This window comes from Polypterus senegalus, chromosome 15, assembly GCF_016835505.1.
Source record: "Polypterus senegalus isolate Bchr_013 chromosome 15, ASM1683550v1, whole genome shotgun sequence".
NCBI lineage: Eukaryota > Metazoa > Chordata > Cladistia > Polypteriformes > Polypteridae > Polypterus > Polypterus senegalus.
This window is the reverse complement of record NC_053168.1, coordinates 56,845,511-56,864,625: the sequence shown is the minus strand read 5'-3', so window position 1 is coordinate 56,864,625 and position 19,115 is coordinate 56,845,511. Positions and strand designations below refer to the sequence as shown.

At 38.9% G+C, this 19,115-nt stretch overlaps 1 long non-coding RNA gene across 2 annotated transcripts; it reads right to left on the bottom strand.

The window, feature by feature from the left end:
* Positions 1–1,366: 1,366 nt before the first annotated feature.
* Positions 1,367–18,407, bottom strand: LOC120515918. 2 transcript variants are annotated; one of them, XR_005630734.1, is made up of 5 exons: positions 18,378–18,407; positions 5,550–5,675; positions 3,932–4,215; positions 2,239–2,316; positions 1,367–1,543 (listed from the first exon to the last, which is right to left on the bottom strand). It is a non-coding gene; the product is annotated as an uncharacterized LOC120515918 (long non-coding RNA). The 2 variants fall into 2 exon arrangements; XR_005630733.1 differs by lacking the exon at positions 2,239–2,316.
* Between the last annotated feature and the right edge of the window lie 708 nt (positions 18,408–19,115).

Below are 19,115 nucleotides of genomic sequence, written 5' to 3'. Positions count from 1 at the left end.
CATCATTCAGGAACCTAAATTGATAACATATTGGACAACTTTACCCTGAACAATGGCTTTCAGTAATTCCAACTAGTTTAACAGTTGTATTTAATTTTTTAAATATATGTTTTCACAAAATACACCCTGTATCCTTAAAGCAATGTAAATATCAAGAAAAAAAAACAAAATGTTGGCAAAAAGCAGAATTCAATGAGTAACATTTGAGATCACGATGCACTTCCACAATTGTGTTCTACACTTGTCTCAGAAACAAGTTCTGAATTTATGCTAAAACAATTACTTACAACCAACTTTGTGTCTCCACTGTCGGTGGTGTAAATCGTGCTTTCAGTGGGTTTGACTGTGACGTTCATGACTTTGAAAAATGAGGATGAAAACAGGGGTTGCCCTTTGTGATTCTGAGGAAGAAATGTGTGTGACATTATGCAGTTTTACTTAATGAAGAGCTGGGGACGTATTAATTTTCTTATTATGTGAAAAAGTAGACATAATGGTAATTAGTAGTGAAAAAGTAAAATAGTCATCAAGTTCTGAGACAAGAATTTTTTGGATATGCCCACAGTGTAAATCATACCAAGTGAGTCACATTCTTAGCAGACCTGGGATAACCAAGATATCCTAAGTAGAATAATGTTCCTCTTACTTGCTATAGATTTTTTTTTCCCAAATGGTTTTACATTAGGGGGCAATTACTCAGAATCTTTTTTTTTTACTTCCAAACATTATATCATATATCTTCAAAACAAATGTCTAATTTTGGTATCATCTGTCAACTACAGTGCAAGGAATGCCATCTAAGGCCGGATTACAAGCTCAGTGGTATGACATTAGCACAACAGGTAATGATTTACTCTTCTCAGATGTCGACCACAGCATTCAGTACACTGAATTTGGGGTTTATATGATCATTCATTATTGCCCGACAAAGATGGAGAGTCTGGAATGAGTGTATTACCTATCATTTAATTATGAGAGACAGGCTTTGTTTCCCATTCACGTCAAGATTTATTTTAAGCTACGCTTTACCCAACAAGGTTGTATCAGTGGTAAAGTATTTTTGGGAAACATGTTTAGAACTCTGAAAAATATCAGAGCACAATGGGTGTGGGACTCCTCAATAATTTCCGATTACTCTATAATTTGTTGCTTATTGTCTCCTGTTCATTCCAGCTAAACACAAAAGTGCTTATTATGGAGATCCTAGTTGCGTACAGCTGGATTAGTGGGAGCAAGGCAAATGTGTAGAGCTGTTACTGAGTGTCTGGCAACACAGTATAAAATGCATAATAATAATATTTATTTTTTATGTAAAATATTTTTATTTACTTAGACAATAAGGCATAAGAAGAGTTAGTGTCTGAGCCTAATAACCCTGTTTAATAGAAAAAAAATGGAAGGATGACTCCTCTTCCTCTGTACTGGTCCCTGAGCTTCTCAGACATCTGCTGGTCAAATGATGTTGGACTTTCAGGTTTGAAGGGGTGGAGCTTGTCTGGAACAAAAGTGACATCACTTCATGTCAGGCGGGACCTCCAGCTGCCTGAGGACAAGAATGGGAATGTTAATCCAGAGTTGATGCAACTCACTGCTTCCTAAACCTTTGTGTTTATCCACACTAGTCAGAGAAAGGCATAGATAGATAGATAGATAGATTCTATCTATCTATCTATCTATCTATCTATCTATCTATCTATCTATCTATCTATCTATCTATCTATCTATCTATCTATCTATCTATCTATATGTGTGTGTGTGTGTATATATATATATATATATATATATATATATATATATATATATATATATATATATATAATGCATCTGTTCCTCTAAGAATAGTATTGGTAGAGTTGTATGTTAGTAGCATAGCTGTCTTACAGTAAGGAAGGAGATTGTAAGTTTGTGGCCAGGGTTCTTCCTGTGTGAAATATTATTAAAAGGATTATTATTTTTTTTCATTTAAGAAAAAATTCTACCATGCATCAATCACGAGTGAAGCAACCTATCAACGGAGTGTTGGACCACCATTAGCAGCTGGGAGCACACCCCTAGTATGTATATGTGCGTATAAATATAGATAGATATATATCTATATATTTATATATATAAAAAGGTATATGCTTTGTCTCCACCATTAAATGGGCAGAATAACAGGTTTCAGCTGTACTAACACAATTGCAAAGGCTTCTGTAATAATTATACATGAATAATTAAAGATAAGCTAAGGGAGACGACCTTTAGGACACTGGAGTACAGTAATTCCTCCTCGATCGCGGGGGTTGCGTTCCAGAACCCCCCGCGATAGATGAAAATCTGTGAAGTAGAAACCATATGTTTGTATGGTTATTTTTATATATTTTAAGCCCTTATAAACTCTCCCACACTGTTAACATTATTAGAGCCCTCTAGACATGAAATAACACCCTTTAGTCAAAAGTTTAAACTGTGCTCCATGGCAAGACAGAGATGACAGTTCTTTCTCACAATTAAAACAATGCAAACATATCTTCCTCTTCAAAGAATGCGTGTCAGGAGCAGAGAATGTCAGAGAGATAGAGAGAGAAAAGCAAGCAATCAAAAAATCAATACGTGCTTTTGGGCTTTTAAGTATGCCGAAGCAACGCGATAAAGCGGCATTTTTTTGGAGAAGTGTCCGTATCCTCTGTGCAAACAGCCCCTCTGCTCACACCTCCTCTGTCAGGCGCAGAGAATGTCAGAGAGAGTGAGAGAGATAGACAAAAGCAAACAATCAAGCACCGCACGGGAAGCATATCGTATATCATTGAGGAGTTTTATTTAATACGTAATACATGCTCTGATTGGGTAGCTTCTAAGCCATCCGCCAATAGTGTCCCTTGTATAAAATCAACTGGGCAAACAAACTGAGGAAGCATGTACCATAAATTAAAAGACCCTTTGTCTGCAGAAATCCGCGAACCAGCAAAAAGTCCGTGATATATATTTATATATGCTTACATTTAAAATCTGCGATGGAGTGAAGCCGCGAAAGTCAAAGTGCGATATAGCGAGGGATCACTGTAATTGCTTCTCAAAATGCGACTTTGCAGTCATCTGTGAATAATAAATTAAAAATCACAGTCACTTCAACCACTAATAGCCATTTGTGTATATATATATATATATATAGATATATTTATTGTGGCAGATGCCTGGGGTGACGACCCGGCTGGGACGCCTTGGAGGAAAAGAGATATATGTATATATTGTCACAATAACGAGTCATGAACAGATAAAGGTTTGGGGCAGCCACCCGTGTAATATGGTATCCCGGCTGCAAAAGTCGTTTTTGTCACAATAACCAGCACTGAAGTGCATACAACGGAGTCCAAAACAAGACTGAGGGAAACGGGAAAAGGGGCATGTTTTTAATGGGGAAGACAGAAAGTGAGGTCATAAGGATCGAGCACGTGGTCTTCAACCATTGGATCACAGCCGGACGTGACATCAGAGGGGCCGGAGCTGGTGAGGTCGACTTCCATTGGCTCAGTCCCGGAAGTGATGTCAAGAGAGCCAGGTGGACTCCCCCGGGAATGGTCTACAGGCAAGGGAGAAAAAGAGTCAGTGTACTCTGCCACATCCCAGCATGCCTCCGAACTGCCTTCACTCAAGCCCTTTAGCTGCCTCCCATGTGCACGTGTGTGACAAGGCCCCCCCTTAGCCCAGACCCATCGGGTCTGGCAGCCCTAACCGAGAGGTTCTGAACCCGAGAAAGAGCCTCAGCGTTGGCATGGAGAGCGCCCCGACGATGAATGAGCAAAAACTTATATGGCTTATATATATACATGTATATATAAAGAATGCATCAGAAAAGAGCAAAACAAAACTCATTAATTTAATAGACACATTGAAAAAAAGAGTCCAAAAGTAGCAACATTATAAACTCAGTTGAATCAAGGTTCAAACATACCTTTTGCTCATTTTGAAAGACTTAAATGAAATACAGAAGCATTCTTCAGCTAGAGACCCTGCCTTTTTTAAGCCCACCAAACAACATCCTTGGAAGATCTCAACTGAGGTTTGTTATTTACTGGTGAGCTTTGTGGCTTCAATGGAGTCAAGCTCTGCTGGTCAGCTTTATTATTTGAATACCACAAAGCTTAGCACACTTAGTTCCTGTGCACCTGACTGTTACTGCAGACAATGCATCTCAAAGGATATTTCCTTCAGGGCCTCTCAGCTCACACTGCTGGCCTGCATGTGAAAGGACAAAAAATGTTTTCAGTGACGCAAATGTGTTATAACCTCTGAGGAATCATCAGTCAGCTGTACATCAGATTTTGGAAACAAACGTGATTAGGCATGAAAACGTAATGGATAACTTGGGAAGAGAAGATGTTCTATCTATAGTTACAGGTATCTAGTGAGGTAAACATTCCACAACCCTTGGAAGGAGAGGGTAAATCTGATATCATTGGGTTTCTGCTGTTTCTAGAGCAGTCTTTTGATTTGGTTCTTGTTAGGTGTTTAGTTGAGTGAGACACCCTACCGGACATGATGGTGTTTGAGCCTTTGATAGTGTTGAGATGTTTTGTCTTTTAATTATTTTAGCAGCATGTGCACTTTCTGTGTGCATTTCATTAGTTTCATAAATACACCAATGATGTCCTGGAGTAAAAGTGCTTAAGGCTGGATACCCTTCCTGTCACCAACATCTTTTACTCATCTTTAACAACATGGAAGTGGTATGGTGCCTTATTTTAACCCTGCTTTTTTAGGATAGGTGTGTGAGAAATAGTTTTCTCTGTGGAATGGAGACATAGCTGACGGAGGTGTGAGATGTCACATACTGTAGATAAATGCTAATGATAATAGACTTGGTGTGGAGGCAATAGGTGCTAAGTTGAAGTGAAACAGACTAAGGTGGTTTGGGCATGTTGAGCAGAAGGAAGAGATCAGCTGGGTGAAGAAATGCACCAAAATAGAGAAGCAGTGGGATGCTGAAGGAGAAGACACGACTGTCAGATGGCATGAAAAGAATGTGACTCACTTCAGCAGAAGTCCATGACTGTGTTTGGGGGCAACCAAATAATCTGGGTAAAATGGTTGTTATATTGTTGGCGAGGATGTTGATGATGTATCATTTTTATGTTTGACTCTCCGTTACAACAGTGATAGCATTCTGTGAGAATTATTCTATTATTTTACATTTTCCCAATTTCCATATCACTGGTAATAATTGCTATTGTTGGCTTCACATAATAACAAAAAAGCCTCTCATCTTTAACTCTTTGTTCTCTTCCAGAGCTAAAATTTTTTAGAAAACTTTGCTTGAATTTACTAACTCATCGCACATGGCTTGATTATTTGCAAGTGAAGCTGAACATACTGTATGCAGTATTGAACTTTTCATGTCTGCAGAGATGTTTAAAAGCTGACTAACTTGTCCCAATTAGTAAGGGGTGAAAAGATTCATGCAGGATTGAATTTGCAGTAAAACACTGTGTTTGGCTTTGCAAAAAACAACTTAAATTCTTAAAATGGACTCAAGAAGAAAGGTGATTAGTCATCTGAAAGAATTCACATACCTTAATTCCACGTGTCTGCCTGTGATTCAGTATTTCAATAAAGACCCATTTCATACCTGCCAGACATGTTCTGGTGGTAAGATCCACAAGTTGCCAATTGCAATGACTTTCTGGGCAATCACAATCCTAAAGATGCAACAGAGACAGAAAAAAACACTCAAAGGTTTACAGTGCTTGGAAAGTGCATATCTTTAACCTCTTCTACAAGCATCAAGAAATGGGAAAATGCAGTTGTTAGGTATTGATAGCTGGCATATTGCTATTTCTTGAGATTTTTCTAAGGACAATACAATAATGTGCACAGTGGAAAATGTGCAGAATGTCAAATAAAAAAAAATGCTCTATGCTTCTCTGCTGTGACGTGAATATGGCAAAAAAGAATTACTTTTACCAGAGTGCTACAGATAACATGCACAGATAGTAAGCACAGATAAGTATGGAAGTGTGGATCCTTAAAACCTTAGTGAGTTTTGGGTTTCTAATTCTGAAATTGCCTGCATAATGAATTTTAGTGTCAGTTTTTCAAAACTATATGCAAATCGAAACTTGCATGTTTCTCTGATCACAAGTCCCAGTTAACACAACGCATACTCAGAACGGTGAGCAACTACTTATTACCTTAACAATTTACTTGTGTTTATATACTTGTAGGTGTTTACTAGCCAAGTAAAATCAATTTTACAAATCCAGCTGCAGTCAGAACAGTTTTAGGTCTCAGACAGATTCAGTGACCTGAGACATTCTGAGGCCCGTAAGATAATGCCCCTCTCAGCTGCATCTCCTTTGACTCCACCCATTTTCCACACCAATCCAACCCCTGTATTTGCGGTACACATTTGCTCCAAATGTACTGTTACAGTAATGGTGGAAAACTGAACGTGTGTGTAAAAAATTTTTTATTATACATAAAAAAAGCTTCACCAGGATAAACTGTTGTGCCAATGTAATAAACGTTTCTTCGTACTTGCTCCGAGGTCGCGAGCCATCCCCAATTGGCACGCAAAGCTGCTCAGCAAACAGAAAAGACTCAAACGACTACTTTATACCTCTTCAAACTTCTGAGGGCGAGTGCATCATTCCTCTGAAGCATAAACTCCACCACAATTAATGCATCATTAATATAAATATTAAAAATGTGTACCCCAGTCATAATACAGTACTAATGATATAACACAGAGAGGACCACATAGACAGCACTCTAAAGTGTTCCTAAATGTGCAGCACATAGTATTGCATATTTTTACTGTTTACACATATTATATGATTTACTCACTTCAGAGTCTATAAGAATAGGTAGTGTTAATCGTAGCTGAGAGAAGCATACTGTATAATTTATTCTTCTTCGTCTTCTTCTTTAGCATTTTCCATTTTTATATGAGATAAATCTTCTGATTACCAGCGCAGATCCTTAGCCACAGAGACACTACTTCCGTTCAGTGCAGCATATAATTAACGTATTAAAAAGTGCAGTCTTATGAATGAGACATGTCAACCTCAGATATAAAATGTTTAGATTTTTTGTTCAATTTGTTTCTAACATATGACACCGAAACAACTGCTTTGGATGCAGAACTGAGAGATCTCAATACTTTTAAGTTTAACAAATGCAGAATACACATTTGAGTGCAGGAACTAAAGGAAATTGAAATCGACATGTGGGGCGTGTAATATACTGTAGGCGTCAGTTCACCAGTGAAACAGGGGAATGGGTGGTGTCAATTTATGGACCATATAGTGTCTGAAATGCTTCGATCTGTCCGAGGCCTAAAACTGTCCTGACTGCAGCTGGACAGTTCTCAGTAAAAGTGCATTTTGGCCATGCAGTATTTCAGGTATGTGATGCACAAAGTAATCTTTTGTTATCTTCAGTCTGACACCTGCAAACCACCACTGTGTGACAGAAATTATCTGGAGTGGCATTGAGAGCACTACTGGAGATGCAGTTTGCTGTATTGGCATCTCAGAGGAATCATCTCTGTTTGTTTTCGTGTATTCAGAAGTATGGGGATTCATGCAGCAACATCTAGTGGCAAATGGTGGAACTACAAAGTTCTTATATTCAGTTTAAAAATATCAATGTCAATGTAAATGTCAATTTATTTATATAGCACATTTAAAACAACATAGGAATTCTGTGGCCAAAGTGCTTTACAATAGAATAAAAGAAAAGAAACAAATAACATAAATATACAGACATGGCCTAAATTTTCCCAGAACATGCACCATTTCTCCCAGAAAATTGTTGCAACTACAAATGTTTTGGTATACACGTTTATTTCCTTTATGTACATTGGAACAACACAAAAAAACAGAGAAAAAAGCCAAATCTGACATCATTTCACACAAAACTCAAAAACCGGGCTGGACAAAATTATTGGCACCCTCAACTTAATATTTGTTTGCACGCCCTTTGGAAAAAAATAACTGAAATCAAGCGCTTCCTATAACCATCAACAAACTTGTTACACTTCTCAACTGGAATTTCCGACCACTCTTCATTTGCAAACTGCTCCATGTCTCTCAGATGTGAAGGGCGCCTTCTCCCAACAGCAATTTTGAGATCTCTCCATAAGTGTTCAATTGGATTTAAATCCGGACTCAATGCTGGTCACTTCAGAACTCTCCAGCACTTTGTCTTCAACCATTTCTGGGTGCTTTTAGAGGTATGTTTGGGGTCATTATCCTGCTGGAACACCCATGACCTCTGATGCAGACCCAGCTTTCTGACACTGGGCCCTACACTGCGTCCCAATATCTTTTGGTAGTCTTCAGATTTCATGATGCCTTGCACACAGTCAAGGCATCCAGTGCCAGAGGCAGCAAAACATCCCCAAAACATCTTAGAACCTCCACCATGTTTGACTGTAGGTACTGTGTTCTTTTCTTCGTAGGCCTCATTCCGTTTTCTGTAAACAGTAGAATGATGAGCTTTACCAAAAAGCTCTACCTTGGTCTCATCTGTCCACAAGATGTTCGTTCAGAAGGATTTTGGCTTCCTCAAGTACATTTTGGCAAACTCCAGTCTGGCTTTTTTATGTTTCTGTGTCAGCAGTGGGGTCCTCCTGGACTCTCCTGCCATAGCATTTCATTTCGTTCAGATGTCAATGGATAGTTCGAGCTGACACTGTTGCACCCTGAGTATGCAGAACAGCTTGAATATGTTTTGAATTTGATTGGGGCTGTTTATCCACCATTCGGACTATCCTTTGTTGCAGTCTTTAATCAATTTTTCTCTTCCGTCCACATCCAGGGAGATTAGCTACAGTGCAATGTGTTGTAAACTTCTTGATTATGTTGCACACAGTAGACAAAGGAACATGAAGATCTCTGGAGATGGACTTGTATGTAGCCGTGAGATTGTTGATATTTTTCCACAATTTTTGTGCTCAAGTCCTCAGACAATTCTCTGCTCTTCTTTCTGTTCTCCATGCTTATTGTGGCACACTCAGACACACAACAGAAAGGTTGAGTCAACTTTTCTCCATTTTAACTGGCTTCAGGTGTGATTGCTATATTGCCAGCACCCGTTTCTTGCCACAGGTGAGTTCAAACGAGCATATGCTTGAAATAAAACGATTTACCCACAATTTTGAAAAGGTGCCAATAATTTTGTCCGGCCCAATTTTTGAGTTCTGTGTGACATGATGTCAGATTTGGCTTTTTTCTCTTTTTTCTTGTGTTGTTCCAATGCACATAAAGGAAATAAACGTGTACAGTATACCAAAACATTTGTAATTGCAACAGTTTTCTGGGAGAAATGGTGCATTTTCTGGGAGAATTCCAGGGATGCTGATAATTTTGGCCATGACTGTAAATAGAAATAAAATATATGAACATAAATAAAATAAATAATAAATAAAAGTAATGTTAAATAATCACAATGAGGAAACCATCAGTACTACTGAAGGTCACGGAATGCAAGTGAATAGAAATGAGTCTTTAATCTTGTTTTAAACTGTTCAATTGTAGACGACTCCTTTATATGATGAGGTAAAGAGTTCCACAGGCGAGGAGCAGCAGCTGCAAAAGCCCTGTCCCCCTTAGTTTTACACTTTGTACGAGAAACAACAAGAGACAACTGACCAGAAGATCTAAGCACTCTGGATGGCTACTGTAAAACACACAATTCAGATAAATAGGCAGGAGCAAGCAAAAAAACTAGCAGCAAGATTTTAAAATCAATTTGAAAACTGACAGGCAGCCAGTGTAAAGAAGCTAAATTAGGAGAAACAGAGTCACCCTTTCTTGCCCCAGCCAGAAAGCGAGCGGAAACATTCTGGACCAACTGTAACCTGTGTATGAGGGATTTGTTAGTCCCAGAATACAGCGAGTTGTAGTAATCGAGAAAAAATAAAAGCATGAGTAGCTTTCTTAAGATCCCTAGAAGATAAAAAGGCTTGATCTTACCTAATAGACGAAGCTGGAAAAAGCAACTATTGACTACAGAATTAACTTGTTTCTCAAAAGAGAGGTTACTATCAAAGATAACACCAAGATTGTGGACTTGAGGTTTGCAAATGACAGAGAAAGAGCCGAAAAGTCCAAGACCAATTTGGTCTTTGGCTGATGGTCCCACTATACCTAACACCTCCGTTTTATTTTGATTCAGATCAAGAAAATTATTAGCCATCCAGGATCTTAGTTCAGAAAGACAGTTGTGCAGTTGATTTATTGCAGAGTTGCAGATGGGAATATAAACCTGAGTATCATCAGCTTAGCAGTGAAAAGAAATGTTAAATTTCCTAAAAATAGCTCCAATAGGGTGAAGGATAGGACCCAAAATGGATCCCTGAGGAACACCATATTTAAGAGGAGCAGTAGAAGAAAAAGAGGAATTTAAAGTCACTGAAAAGTGTCTACCAGTTAAATATGACCTGAACCAGTTAAGAGCAGCCCCTAAAAGCCCAACAAGATGTTCAAGCTGCATCAGCAATATCTCATGGTCATAGAGTCAAAGGCAGCGGACAGGTCAAGGAGGACAAGGACCGCCGCATCACCTGAGTCAGTAATAATAGAAATGTCGTTGAATACTTTCAGGAGGGCCATTTCAACACCATGATAACGCCTAAAGCCAGATTGGTAGATCTCAAATATGGTACATATTTGGTACATATAAAGGACAAAATCTCAGATTTAAAGCACCTATAATTAATTTCAATTCATTTTGGGGTTTGAAAGAAAATTCTAATCCAGTTTAGCACAGATGCTAATTCCTTGAACCTTTCCTTTGCAAATGATTCAGTGTTTACTGTTTCAGGCTCAACACCTTTTAAAACTTTTAACTGCTCCTTTTCATCTGCTCATCTCTTCCATTCTAGCTGTCCTGCTTTACAGAAGAGACAAACACGACTAATTGAGTTTTAGTCTTTCACTCTCCTAAGGAAACTGGGAAATCTAAGTACAGGATACACACACATAGTCAGACAGATGCGAGTCATGCAGCTAACTCCTAAAGTGTCTGAGATGAGTTTAGACATTTAATGAAGTGTGAAGGGCAGTTGGAGTTAAAATTGTCCTGTAATTGCTGTTTTTGGCAAGTTTTTACAAGGAAAAATGCTGTCAATCTATTCCAGCTGACTAAAGTCTGTGTTTTAAACACTTTTGGCAATTAGATTTAGTGAAGATGAGAATGATAAGATGCTGGCAGTACTTAAAGGTGACAAGACAGCCAGGCCAGACAAGCTGTAAACCTGATTAGCAGAGTGCGTTCTCCAGTTGTGCAGACATTTAACAAAACTGTTAAAACTGAAAGGTCCCCGTAGACTGTAAACACTAAAAACATCTGTAACACTTTAGGTACTGCAACAATGCATCGACTAGATGCATTACTGCAGTACCTCCAGTAAACTAAAGTGTTACCAAACATGATAATGGCTGAGGAAGAACAACACCAACAACAGAAGGATGTGCCTGCCTTCCTTATTAAGTAAGCTAACCGACGCGCACTCTGTACTCAAGCTTGATGTGTTACAAATACAAACTTTACTTATGCTTGGTTGTGAAAATTTCATCTGGGATAATCGAAAGGAAAATATCAACCCATCATAAACTGGAACACAGAACATTGGTGTGCTAAAATCAAAACTACCAGTGTAAGGCGTTCCTAAAGGTGATTTCTGGTATGTTACTTGCACAAGAGCCAGATGCTTGCTGTTTTTTAGCCACAATAACAGCGATTAACACTTTTTTGCCATATGTAAGAAGTATGTTGATGTTCTAAATCAGTTCCCTTCATTATCTACAAGAAAAAGACAGATAAAATATCTAAATAAAATATACTATACTAGCCAACCCGCGACGTATCATACGCCGCATAATTATTAACGTCTCAAGTCTACCTGTGTGTGTGTGTCTCTCGCGCGCCTGTGTGTGTGTCTCTCGCGTGCGCCTGTGTGTGTCTCTCGCGCGCCTGTGTGTCTCTCGCGCATGCCTGTGTGTGTGTGTCTCTCGCACACGCCTGTGTGTGTGTATGTCTCTCTCGCGCACGCCTGTGTGTGTGTGTGTCTCTCTCTCTCGCTCGCGTCTGTGTGTGTGTCTCTGGTGTGCCTGTGTGTGGGTCTTGATTAATAAAAACATTCTTGGCAAATGTTTTCGCTCTCGCTCGAATTGTTGGTGGACGGGGCTCTGTTGTGCATATCCCATAGTCTGTCTTGCGTGCCATGGTCGGCCGCTTAGTGAATTGTTAATGGGCGGGGCTCTGTCTTGCGTGCGTTTTGCTTGCCATGGACTTACTGAATTATATATATAGATAGCTTCACAGTGGCAAAGTACTGCCTTAAAATTTTTATTAAGAAGAAAATTAAACCTTTTAAAACTGAGGGAAAATATACCAATAATTATTTGTTAAGGATCTCTTTGTATACTAAATTGAGAGTTTGGCCCTCCGGTTGTAATATGACCAAGCTGTGCGCTGAGCTTACTCTTGAGCAAGCAACGTACAGTTGGCCATGTGAACAGTAATCTTGTTTCAAATCTCGGATTTGGACAGCTTGGATTGCTGCTGTCATAATCGGTTTGAGTTTCATGGTTTGCTTCAATTACGACAGTATTTGTAGGACTTGTGTTGAAGAGACATTCGGCATCTGTCAAGCGTTGTAAGTATACAACCGGTTTCATTGATAACTTCACATCCAGCTTTTGAGAGTTTAAACATTCACAAACATCAAAGTGTCCACTACTGAAATCGTCACCTGTCAATCTAAGATGTTTAAGAGGCATTGGCGGTTGTCGAAAGATGTAAAATATTTGGCCATTTCGGTACACTTGAAAGCGACAACCGAACAATTCAGCGGCAGCCATCAACTCGCATGCAGATGCATAGGTGAAGAGCTTAAGCATTTCACTCTTATAGTGCTCCTGTGTAGTATAATTTTCTCCTGTACCGTCATCAGTCCACACCTTGAACCTGTCCCAGTCATTCAATACATAAGACACAATGTTCCTCCGGCTATCAAGAGTGAGCCTGATATGGCCATGCAATATGTAACAAAGAGAATGGAAAAGGTAGGTGCCATCTCCGGGCATGGAAACCACTCGGTAAGTGACAGTTCTTTGATCGATGGTGATCACCTCGATAGACATGGTAATGGGGGTACGGTTGGAATGATAAAGGAAATGGGTACCTGAACAATGTAAAGTAAGTCTAAAATACCTACACAATAACTATAATCGTAATAAATGAACAATAAAACAGCGGAGAAGCCGTGGATTAAATAAAAAGGCTGTAGTTATCAGCAGGGAGACGTGAATCCCGTGGCAAAGCAAGGAAGGGAATGTAGAGACTGGAGTGACGGACGGCCTTATATAGGCAGGCAGCCAACAACGTGGGAGGCGTTGGGATGAGGGGCCCAACGCTGCCTCACACGGTGACCGAGCTGCAGGCTATGGACGTATATATGTATGTAAGTAGGATTCAGTTAGTGTTGGGAACCCGCGTACCAAATTTCTTGAAGATGGGCCCATAAGTAACAAAGACTGTTGAAAAGTTCAATATGGCGGCCGACAGTGGCGTCATACCACTGAAATAAGTACCAAATTTCAGCTTTCTACCTACACGGGAAGTTGGAGAATTAGTGACGTTGGAAAGTTCAATATGGCAGCTGACAGTGGCATCATACCACTGAGATAAGTACGTACATCGGTTTTGGTTAGCACAGGGAAGCCACCTACCAAATTTCGTGAAGATGGGGCCATGAATAAGAAAGTTCAACATGACGGACGTTGTTGACCGTTATGACCATTACGCGGAGAATTTCGAAATGAAACCTACTTTGTACTTAGCTTTTGTAAGTAAGCTGTAAGGAATGAGCCTGCCAAATTTCAGCCTTCTACCTACACGGGAAGTTGGAGAATTAGTGACGTTGGAAAGTTCAATATGGCAGCTGACAGTGGCATCATACCACTGAGATAAGTATGTACATCGGTTTTGGTTAGCACAGGGAAGCCACCTACCAAATTTCGTGAAGATGGGGCCATGAATAAGAAAGTTCAACATGACGGACGTTGTTGACCGTTATGACCATTACGCGGAGAATTTCGAAATGAAACCTACTTTGTACTTAGCTTTTGTAAGTAAGCTGTAAGGAATGAGCCTGCCAAATTTCAGCCTTCTACCTACACGGGAAGTTGGAGAATTAGTGACATTGGAAACTTCAATATGGCAGCCGACAGTGGCATTATACCACTGAGATAAGTACGTACATCGGTTTTGGTTAGCACAGGGAAGCCACCTACCAAATTTCGTGAAGATGGGGTCAGTCTTCTACTTATGCAAAATTAGTGACGTTGGAAAGTTCAATATGGCGGCCGACGGTGGCGTCATACCATTGAAATAAGTACGTACATCGGTTTCGGTTAGCGCAGGGAAGCCGCCTACCAAATTTCGTGAAAATTGGGCCATAAAGAAGAAAGTTTAACATGACAGACATTATTGACCGTTATTGACCGTTATGACCGTTATGTGTAGAATTTCGAAATGAAACCTGCTTAACTTTTGTAAGTAAGCTGTAAGGAATGAGCCTGCCAAATTTCAGCCTTTTACCTACACGGGAAGTTGGAGAATTAGTGATGAGTCAGTAAGTGAGTGAGTGAGTAAGGGCTTTGCCTTTTATTAGTATAGATTTGTAAAGAAAGCAATATAACATTTGAAAGTTTTCAAGAAAGCATACAGTGGATGGTAAAGGCAAGCAGTTACACAGTCATGGAGCCTTAGCTATTTATGTTGAGCTTTTTTTTTTTAGCTCTGATGCTCTTTCATTTATTATTATGACACTGTCTTTATTTCTACAGAGTTTGATAGAGACCTCTACAAATAATCCAGTGATTTCCACACAGATGTCACAACCCTATGAATGGGGTCTGTTCTCTGTGGTTGTGCAACTTAGCCACATGGAGAGGCCACCATGAAGCACATTTTGAAAGCTAAGGAGTGCCCTTTATTTGACTTTCTCTCTCAGAATGTACAGAGCCCAGCCTTGGTGCTGAAGACCCATCCGAGGTTATTGCGTATCTCTAGCCCAAGGACTTTGAAGTAGCTGGCAGTTTTTGCTGTTTTTCCATTCAGTTTGGTACGGTTCTCTGAAACATCACTGTGGGTTATTTTGTTTTAGTGACATTTTAGGCCAAGCTGTTACTTCTGTTAACTCTCTCCCGGCCATTGATGATCATCGAGACTACTGTGGTGAAATTAACAGATTCAATCATATGATTGGCATTGTAGTCCTCACAAAATTAAGGAATGTTCACTGAGACCAATACAACTAATAAGAAAAAGATAAACAAATAATCTGATTAATATTAAATAGCAATATTAGAAAATAACCACAAATAACATCTACTGTCTTGATTTTAAAACACACATTTTTACAATAAGCATTTCAGTTGGTTATATTATACTATATTCCAATAAACTAGTAAAGACTAAAATTTTGTGGGTGAATAGAGAAGACCATTTATTTGCATCTGTATCCAGTGTTCACTGTAGCACTACACTTGGACTTTTTTATTATCTGCGTATGTGATGTTCATAGTTTTGGAGTAATATACATGTGTCTTGGTCAAAGTAGTGAAGTAGGAGTCTTATTCCTGCCTGTTGCTTGAGCAGCAGATACATTTGACACTTATTTTGTCCAAACGTATTCAGAACTTTGACAGTTCCTTCTTACTTTCAAGAATATTAGTTAGGTGAACACATCATGCATGCCCAAATAATCCTTCATCTAATGTACTTGTCCTAAGCTACTTTTAACATTTGTCACCGTGCTAAATTACATTTTACTTAATGTGATAGGAATACAAACTTGTAGCGATCTGGTGCTACTAAGGTTCACACCATCGAAGAAACAATGACTTATTTATTTTTTTAGTGGAGATCCCAGGAAAGCACCGAGCCTTGGCCTGACCCTCACACACTCACTAAAAGAGACAAAAAGCCACTGGAAATAAAGCAGCAAATAAAGAATGTATTAACAATAATAAATGAAAACAGCGATCCCACCCCATTTCTCCTTACGACTATTATACATTAAATACAACAAAATACAAATAAAAAATACACACAGTAATGTCCATGAAAAAATGGCAACAGATGTAATGTGAAGATGAAGGTAAATAGTCCAGAGATCCGCACGTTGAAGGGGAATGTAAAGATAGTCTTAATGGTAGTTCCTGAAATGGTGAAGATGGGTGGACGGGTTCAGGAGTGCTCCTTTCTTCACAGGATGGCCATAACCAACAGACTTTTGTCACTGTCCTGTTCCACTGACAGACTGAGGAGATCGTTCCTCCCCCACACTATGCGACTCTTCAATTCCACCCGGGGGAGTAAATGCTAACATTAATTTTATTTTTATTTTTTTCGTTTTTTCATTTTTTATTACTATTTAATTTAATATTGTTTTTTGTATCAGTATACTGCTGCTGGATTATGTGAATTTCCCCTTGGGATTAATAAAGTATCTATCTATCTATCTATCTATCTATCTATCTATCTATCTATCTATCTATCTATCTATCTATCTATCTATCTAAATCCACACACAGTCCTCACATAACAGGCAGACATCAGACAATCCAGACCCCGACCAAGAAACGATCCAGGACCAAAATGAGAAAGCACAACTATCAGACAAAAACTTTAGACACGAACCACAAAATGCGCTTTTTTTTTTTCTTGGCCTCACCAGCCTCCTTTTAAACGCCTCCTTGAACCCAACAGCCCCTGCATCCTCAACAGAAGACCAATCACAGCCACTGCAGGGACTGCTGGGAGTTGCAGTTTCAAGCCCTAGTAGCACTGCTACAAACTGTTTGTCAAATACAAGGAAAACTCAGTGTACATTATTAAGCAAGTCCAAATTCTGGTATTTACATGTCAAATTGTGGTCGAAAACAACTTTCATTTTGCATTCATTAACTTCATTAGTTCAGTGCCGTCAACAGGCGAAGCTCGGGGCATTGTGTGTACGGTGCTGTGATGCGAGTTGGAAGTCGGTTGCTAAAAAGTCCACAGTCTCGGAAGCACCTGTATGTAGAATCTGATTTTATTTTATTTCCCTTTTGGAAACCAATTATGTTTGCTTCTATGCTGGAATTAGCATAACATTTAAAACACATAATGAATGGATATAATATTTAGCAAAATTAAAAGGTCAATTTTAAAAGAACAGTTATTTACTGACTGAAAAACTAAACTGTGTCTGAGTGGCGACAGGAAGCGTAGTTACTCTTCTTGTGCACTTTCGCTGAAAACATTATTAGTTAAAAATGAGGCAAAAATAATAACAAGAAATGATAAGCACAAGACAATTAAACAGCGAGAGCGCCCTAATGCAGCCCTATGGCCAGACTGCCTGCAGCACGCTCTTCGTCTTTTCTGATCTGCCGCACAATTGAAATTCTCTGGTGCACATTTTTTTTTCTTTTGCATTTTGTTGGATGCCAATCCAGAATATGAGGGTTCTGATGTGGATAGTGAACTCTTGATGCAAATATAACATCATTTTTGGACAGAGTGATTACAAATATAAAAGAAATGGTGTACAATTCAGTAATAAAAGCTCTCAATGCAAATTAAAAGTTGATAATGCAATATAATTAAATTAATTGTCACGGAGACTCCATTTCAACTCTATCACAGTAATGCAAAGATAGCAATAATGAAAAAAAAAATCACTCTGCTGTCCGGGCAGGGCACATGCTAACCCCCCCTAATCTGGGGAAGGACTTGATGAATATGAGAAGATATGGCTGTGCTGGCACTTCTTAAAAGTGAGAACGTGTAAGGCAGAGGCAACAGCAAGGAGGGACTCCACGGTTTAAAATCTGCCAGCATGGTTGAGATTTTGTCTCTTTATTGTTCTTTTCTGCGCTGCTACAACAGAATGTGAATTGTGTAGGTGAATGGCACGCTATGGTCTAAACACTTTTTGTATTATTTGGGCATTTCATCATGAACACAAAAAACAGAACCAACAATGAATATTAAATAATATATCAAACTAACAATAGTAATCTGCCACAGTTGTACAAAGTCTGTCATAAAAGTAATGACATGTTCACAGAGCCATAAGAAATGGACTGATGGTCTTCACTCAAGGCAATTTCCAAGAATGTTTTTGGAGGGAGAGCGATTTACTTATAGTAACATGCAATCAATTTTACTCTTTAATTACCAGTCTCATTAGTTTAATTTCATGATAGATATCAAGAGTGCTCCTCCCATTGTTGATTGCACAATTAGTCAAAAAACTTCAAAACACACAAAAATAAGAAAAAAGTACAAAGCATGGAAAAGAATGAAATAATGTCTCTAAAATGAGTTCGTTTTACCTGAGAAGAGGAAGGAAATACTCCAGCATGACACAAATTCTGAAGGAATGAGAACCAAAACATTTCATGTGCTTACTTGCCGTGTCATCAGCTGGGATGGTTTATTGCCACACATTTAATTTTCACTTACAACTTATCTGCAAAGACGCATCTTAACTCCCAGGAAGCTTTTGGCAGCCAGAGAAAGCAACGAAACACAAACAACTAAATAAAAACCAGCATGAAAGGTCAAGCATGGAGCCTGACAGTTAGTATTTCAGATTGCTTTCTGTGTTATTGTCCTGCTTTTGTATGTTTTTCTTCCTTAATGTGTCTGGCTAGTTATTTAAATTAATAAACAGTTAGATGCAGTCATGCTGGGCTGAGACAAAAGGAAAACACAGAGGACAAGTGGCTCGGAGTGGTCTCAACCAGCATCTCATTGCTTTTACTTCTTTAATTACAGACTGATTTTAAGTTTCTGTGGCACAGCAAAATTGATGTTTTTTCACTTTGTTAAACTTGCAAAGACCATAAAGATATACTCATTTATTTGGAAATTGTGGTGAAAAAGAGGTGCTGCTTAGACTAAAAAGGCTGAAATCACACAAACCACCAGTACCAGATAGAGTTAATCCAAGGTTACTTAAAGGGGTGGGTGAATACTAATAAAAACTTTTTATACATATTTTTTAAATCACTGCACATGGGGAGATTCCCACAGTAGCTAATGTTCTTCCATTTAATATGTAAAAAAAA